At 45.2% G+C, this 7,481-nt stretch overlaps 1 pseudogene; it reads left to right on the forward strand.

The window, feature by feature from the left end:
* The first annotated feature begins 2,779 nt into the window (after positions 1-2,779).
* Positions 2,780-6,969, forward strand: LOC118621344 (annotated as a pseudogene).
* The last annotated feature ends 512 nt before the right edge of the window (positions 6,970-7,481 follow it).

A 7,481-nucleotide genomic window follows, 5' to 3' on the forward strand; every position in this document is an offset into this window, starting at 1 on the left:
TAAAAGCTTTGGCTGGGTGGGGGAAACTATGCACGTTCTTTGAGGTCTCAGCATTGCCCTTTGGATGCTCTGGCAGTGCATGAAGGTTGGAGGGGGGAAGACATTCTCCAGCAACGAGGCTACAGAGATCGGTGGTTCCCCAGGCAGGTAAGGCCCTTGCTGTGCCCCTGCTCTGGGGAGGCAGCAAAGTGTTGCAAACACTTTGTAGTATTTGAAAAAACTGCAATAGAGTGAAGCCATGAAAGTGGAAGTGCGAAGTGGTGAGGGAAGACTGTGTATAAATAAAGAATCCTACTGGGTGGAAATTCATTTGTCATGTAGAGTCTGGTACTGATTAACCACGATAAACGAGGGCTGCCTGTAGTTCTTTTTTGTTATCGTTAATCCTCACCAGAGGATGTTTTTCTCATTGATTTTAGGAGGAAGGGACAGAGAGAGAGAAACATCGATGTGAGAGAGACACATCGATTGGTTGCCTCCCGCGTGGGTCCCTAACTGAGGTGGGCAGGGGGTGGGGTGGGTGGGGAGGGTCTAATGAACCTGCAGCCCAGGTATATGCCCTTGACCAGGAATTGAACCCGAGACCCTTTGGTGTGCTGGCCGTCAACTCTAACCACTGAGCAACACTGGCCAGGGCGACACTTAGTTTTTTCCACTGGTAACGATACCTGCCAGAGAAGTTTGAAGTGATGAGGATTTGCCTGTCCGACATCATCACTCCTGGGATATAAAGAAAACAAGGTAACATTGAACATTCATTAGTAGGCAGACACAAAAGAACTCCTATGACCTCTACGTTGTTCTGGGTTTCTCTGTTGTTTTGGATGCTCTGGCCATAGCATGAAGGAAAGGTTTACTCAAGGCAGGGTCCACAGTATCTCCGCAGGACTCTGTCACCCGCAGAATCATCATCAGGCCACCAGAGGATACTCCCGTATACTCTGTTCCAATCCTGATCAATGCCAGAAGTGTTACTGAGACAGTTTTTCACTGCTGGAAGGAGTGGCTTGTTATGTGTAAAATGGATACTATAAAAGAGCTATCACTGGCAACATTTGTAGTATTCAGTTATTCTGAAGCACTTTGTCAAAGCCCCCTTCTGATCAGAATGGTCGCTAACCACTCCTGGCAAGGGAATCACTGATGAAAACTCAAGGGGCACCTGGGTGTAACTTCCGGGAACTGACAGCTACAGGTGTCATCCTGCCTTTGCCGAAACTTTTAATATGCCCAAGTGTTTTGTTCTGAAAAAGTAGATTGTTTTGAAAATGCCAATGTAAAAACAGAAGTAATCTGGGATTCTGACACTAGGGGAACGGCTAAGAAAGTTTACAGCATGTCGTTATGAGTTGGAGCCCATTTAAGGTCTAGAAGTACCGGAGAGTTTTCTTAAACTTCTTCACCCACAATATGCTTCTCTTGCCTTGACTCCAAGGGTAAATGCCAAAGTATTTTAAGGTAAACTACGAACATCATGAGATGCGGTGCCCTAGGAGGCCGCCAGGCCAGGAAAGATGCTCCGCTGTATTGAGCATATTCAAGAGACCGCGCACACTTGGACAATAAAGGTAACAGACTGACAGTCAGAAATCCTTTCCCTGTTTTGAGCAGAGCACAAACCTCCCAGACTCTACTGTGACCTAAGGAGAGGAGCACCGTAATGACTGGAGTTTAATTTCTCCACTTGGCAATCTTAGGCTCAGAGTGCAGACAATTTAGGAAATACACTGAAATGGGCAACATCTCCCCCCAGCCCCCGATAATTTGCACCATGCTCACCCTCATGACAAACATTTATTGAGTACCCACTGTAGGCATTAAACTAAGGGCTGTGAAAGGCAGAGAAGAAAATAAACAAAAACATAGGCTTTACCCTGTAAAACTTAATAGCTAACTCTTACATAATAATTACTATTTACTAGACACTGTTGTCTCTCAACCCTCAAACAACCCTATGAGACAGGTACTATTATCATCTGTTTGACAGATGAGGAAACTGAGGCACAACCAAAGTCACACAAACTATTAAGAGGGAGGGTTTTGTATCTGGGCAGCTGGGCTCTGAAATTCAAACTGCACACCATATCACCTGTCTGAGTGGGGGAATGGACGCATAAGTAAATACAATGCACGAAGGACCACAGGAGCTCAAAAAAAGAGCCTACTCAGCTCAGGATTTGAGGATTTGACTGAATGAAATGACACCTATGAAGAATTTGAGCATGGTGTGTGTGTGTGTGTGTGTGTGTGTGTGTGTGTGTGTGTGTGTGTGTAAGGGGGGACCATAATCAGCTCAGTATCACTGGAGTATAAAAATCAAGAGAGAGCCCTGGCCAGTTTGGCTCAGCGGTCAGAGCGTTGGCCCATGGACCAGAGACCCTGGTTCGGTTCCCGCTAAGGGCACGTACCTTGGTTGCAGTTTGTCCCCGGCCCTAGTTGGTGTTGTGTGGGTGGCAGCCAGTCGACGTGTCTCTCTCACATCGATGTTTCTCTCTCTCTTCCCCCCTCTCTCCCTCCTGCTCTATCTGAAGATAAATGCAAAAATGTCCTTGGGTGAGGATAAAAAAAAAAACAAGGGGGGAGATGGGAGACAGTTTGTTCCACAAACGCTTATTGGATCTCTTCTGTGTGCAGGCATGGTGCTTGGTGCTGGGGGTATTGCAGGGACAGGGCATCTAAGGAACTTGAACTTGAGCTATCAAACATTTTGCTCCCTTACTTACTAAAGCTACACCCATGCAAAATACTCAACAAACTAGAAGGGAATTGCCTCAACCTCATGAAGTGCAATTACGAAAAACCCACAGCTAACATCATATTCAGTGATGAAAGACTGAAGGTCTTCCCTCCTAAGGTCAGGAGCAAGACCAGGATGTCCACTCTCACCACTTCCATTCAGTACTGTACTGCAGGGTCTAGCCAGGGTCATTAGTCAAGAAAATTATATAAAATGCATACAAATTAGAAAGAAAAAAAAAGGACATTTTAACATAAAAGTGTCACAATGCAGTTTTGAATGCCAGCCAATGGAATTTAAATACAACAGTCGCCCTTTTTGCTCAGCGGTTAGAGCGTCAGCACCTTGGACCAAAGAGTCTCAGGTTCAATTCTGGCCAAGGGCACATACATCGGTTGCAGTTCGGTCCCCGGCCCTGGTCAGAGTTGTGCAGGAGGCAACTAATTGATGGTCTCTCTCACATTAATGACTCTCTCTCTCTCTCTCTCTCCCTCTTTCTTCCCCTCCCTCCCTCCCACTCTGTCTGATGATAAATGGAAAAATATCCTCTGGTGAGGATTAAAAAAAAAAAAAAAGGTAAATGCAATAGCAATTTGATTACCCACCATCATCCATTTATGTATGTAAAAATAGTAATATCACTTTGCCTACGAGACATTTGTATATCACTCCCCTTTCTCCTTGAACTTGTATTCCATTTTCCTCCCACAGAAGTTCATCCTCATGTGATATAATTTTATGCTTGAAAGTCTGTCATACTTCTCCACGTGGAAATTTAATTTGTAATAACATTTGCTGAGATCATGATCTTCTAAAAACTTTTTTACCTCTCACTGCAAGTGTTATTATTGCATGATTAATCAAAATAATGTATAGCTTCACTTTTGGATAAAGGCTATTTTATTGCATATGTATCTCAGTGCAATGGTAGGTGATTTTTTTCAAACAAGTTCTGCATCATTCTATTCCTATTTTTTTGGCAGTGGCTAAGAAAACTTGTTCACATAAAATAAATAAATGGGAATGGAAAGGGTTTTGCTGTAGCAATATCATTCATTTGTTTTGGAACTCCTTCCAAATAATGTGCCAAAAATCACATAGTAATCATCATCAAAACTTATTTTAAGCTGACAATTCCAGGAGATCCTTATTCAATTTTGTTGAAAGCAAATGATTGGAAACCATCTGACTTGCAAAAAGATGTGTTACCCAGTCATTAAAGTTGTTTACTTCCTCAAGACAGACACCAGGGTTTCAATATATCCCTTTGTTTGGACCCCTGTGAGGTTTAGATGCCCCTGGCAATGCATCTGAGTGATTCTAGGGGGGAGGGAGAGAGACCTTTGTTTTTGTTTTTGTTTGTTTGTCATGTGAACCGCCCAACTCCTTGGAATAATAGGGACTTTTTTCACTACTGTATCTCCAGGGCCTAGAAAAGTGTCAGATACATAGTAGGTCCTCAGTGAATATCTGTGGGATGTTATGAAAGAATGTCAGGGTGCGTGTGTGGGGGCAAGGAGAGGATTTGGGTTTTTCTGTTCAAAGGCCCCAAAGGCCACCTGTTCCCACATCAAGCAGCACGGAGTGGAGGAAAGGCCTGATCTTTGGCATCCAAGCTGGGCTTGAATTGACATTGACGTTGAATAGCTGCGACTTCAAGTGAAGTCTCCGTCCTAGATTCTTACCCTGGAGAAAAAGGATAACTTGAGATAAGAAGAGGCTTTGGAGGAAGTGACGATGAAATATGATAATGCCCGTGAAGTAGCTGCACCATGACATACACTCAGAAACTACACTGTCCTTCCTTTGAACCCTGCTCCTTTTCTTTTGGAGGGCACCACCCTTCCTTCTCCCTAGGCCAGAAATTGGACTCACCCTGAACCCCACTGCTGCAAATGCCAAGCAGTAGACAAGATGCTGGCTAGGGGCCTCAGGTGGACTCCAGGGGAGAGGGACTTTCTGTACCACAGTTTCCTCGTCTGGAAAACAGAAGTAACAGCTCTACTTCATAGGGTTGTTGTGCAGAAAAATGTGCTACCTTTTGTGAAGAGTGTAGAAGAGCGCCTGGCACACAATAAAGGGTTAATAAAGGAGTGTTACTATTTTGGCCTGCCTGTCAGCCACTAATAAGAATACCTGTGTTGTCTGGCCGGTGTGGCTCAGTGGTTGAGCATCAACCCATGCACCAAGAGGTCGCCGGTTCAATTCCCAGTCAGGACACATGCCCAGGTTGTGGGCCCGATCCCCAGGGGGAGCATGCAGGAAGCAGCCAGTGGATGTTCTCTCTCGTCGATGTTTCTGTCTCTTTCCCTCTCACTTTCTCTCTCTCTAAAATCAATAAGGAAAAAAATAAAAAAGAATACCTGTGTTATCTGGAAGAGAAGGGCGCCCCAGGGTGATAGTGGAGTGGGACAGTGGGGAATCTTCTCAGGTGCTCTGTCTCCCATGCACCATTTATGAGATCTGTTGAGACGTCACAGAGAGTCAGGTTCTGCCGGAGAAATGAAAACCAGTGGGCAAGTTTCAGTGGGTGTAGCAGGTTAAGGGCCCCATGGGTGTCCGGGGCCAGAGGAACCACACATTTCCTTCATGGCTCCCATCCCTCCAAAGCCCTTCAGAGGAATCCTGTCCCTCCAGAGGCCTTCCTGCTATTGGTCACAATCTTATAATCAATGGATGAAGTGGTGAAAAGTAGAATAACTTCAAATACAGGTGTCAAAATGTCTTTAGTCATCAGGACGGAAGCTGTAGTGAGAATGTGGACGTGAACGCCAACAGATGTGTGTCAGGGATGAAAACATCAGTGGAGGAGACTCAGCTCCTCGGCAGCAAAGCAGCCCCATTACAGAAAATGTTGCTTTCCAACTGGGATAAAATCCTTCACAGAGTTCTTCAAGGAGAAACCAAAATTATGCCACTGAAATTCCTCCGATTGTTAAAATAACCATTGAGATTGATGGCTAATGATTTGTGTCTAGTCCCAGTACCAAGAACCAAGACTTACGAGAAGAGACTGCTACTCTTGACATGCTCCATGGGGTGGGAAGAATAAACACTCCTGTTTTACAAAGACACAAACTTCCCTGGATACTGCTAAAAAGTCTGGTGGAACTGAAGGTGGACGTCAAAGGAGAGAGGCCATGCGGCGTGAGCTTCACGATGTGGACGGCCTTCCCAGGGCCCCCACAGGGAGCTCTCTCTGAGACAAAGCTTGCAGGATAGTGTGGGCTTGTGTTTTCCATGAGAATGTACAGGCAATCAAAGCCCCTCTCTTCTAATGAAAGAGAAGTACATTTTTCTGAATTAATGCTTGAGAAATGTCCTTTTCTTGCTGGCTCCGATTTAGTCCCCAGATGGCATTTGGTTAAACAGCATTCAGCCCCTGTGAGCCCATATTCAACATTCTTTGATACCTTTGATCCATCCTTGGCGTCTACAGAAGGTGAAGAGGATAAGCTGAGAGAGAGAAGGCAGCTTAATATTGAAGAAGGTGTTAACCACCTTGAAATGCACAAATACATACATTTAAAGCCACTGCACAGGTTCATTTGTTATATAAACTGGGATCAAAGTTGGCTCCCGGAATGACTGAAATACGTGGGGACAGTTCTGCAATTCCCCAAGCTAACTGTGACTCAGAAGAGGACACAACCACACTGTGTCTGCAGTCACGTAGGCAGAAGCACCTCCAGGTATCTGGAGAGGCCTGCCTGGGCCAGCAGGCAGGGAGCTCGGAAAGTGCACAGAGATTGATTACAAACACTGCCTCGTGCCCATTGTGCTTCAGATTACAAGTCATTTCTGTTGCTGGAGAGTGAGGGACCACTACAAAGCAGAAACCCTTCGTGGAGACAAACCAGAAGGTACATTTTTGCTCAGGGACGGTGCAAAAGTTGCCTTCTCTGTGAGCTCCTGCACTACAGTAGATCCCTGCCTGCCCGAACCGAACGGTAGGATCACAACTTTAGATTTGTTCATCAGTCTTGTGTATGTCATCCTCCACCGTCCGAGGACTTTAGGAACTTTGTAAAGATCCCAGTTCTTCCCTGTTTTTGAACCATTGCTTGCTACGTAGGACTTTCTTTTAGCCCGCAGTATGTCTTCAATACAGTCATCTGCAGATGCATTGCAGATGATGGGACAGAGGGCTTCCTTTACCATCAACATTACAGGATTTTAAAAAAGAGGTTCATTATAAACAAGTTAGGATGAGAACCAGTCAAGGCAAGTAAACTGTCCTATCCCCACTAACTAGACCTCTTGTGTGCGTCAGCCAGCACCCGATAGCAAGCACACATATCCGTGTTAGGTTTTCAGTACAGTGATGCAGGCTTCGTGTTAGTACCCACCAGGCGCGATGTGCTGTTAGATAAACGAGGTGCCCATTGAGACAACAGAGATGACATTTTGCTGATTTAGCTGTTTCGGTGTTTTTAAAAATATTTTTTCTTTATTGAGTTTAGAGAAAGAGGAAGGGAGGGGGAGAGAGAGATAGAAACATCAATGAGAGAGAACATCGATTGGCTGCCTTCTGCATGCCCCCCATGGGGGATCGGGCCAACAACCTGGGCAGGTGCCCTGACAGGGAATTGACCCGGCGACCTCTTGATGCATGGGTGGATGCTCAACCACTGAGCCACACCAACCGGGCTAGCTGTTTGGTGTTTAGTGGCTATAGTAATTGAGTGAGGCAACTCTGGGACATTTGCTATAAAGAATTCTATTACTCAAGAATATATTATCA

The sequence above is a fragment of the Molossus molossus genome, unplaced genomic scaffold (assembly GCF_014108415.1).
Source record: "Molossus molossus isolate mMolMol1 unplaced genomic scaffold, mMolMol1.p scaffold_m16_p_8, whole genome shotgun sequence".
In the NCBI taxonomy this organism is placed as follows: domain Eukaryota; kingdom Metazoa; phylum Chordata; class Mammalia; order Chiroptera; family Molossidae; genus Molossus; species Molossus molossus.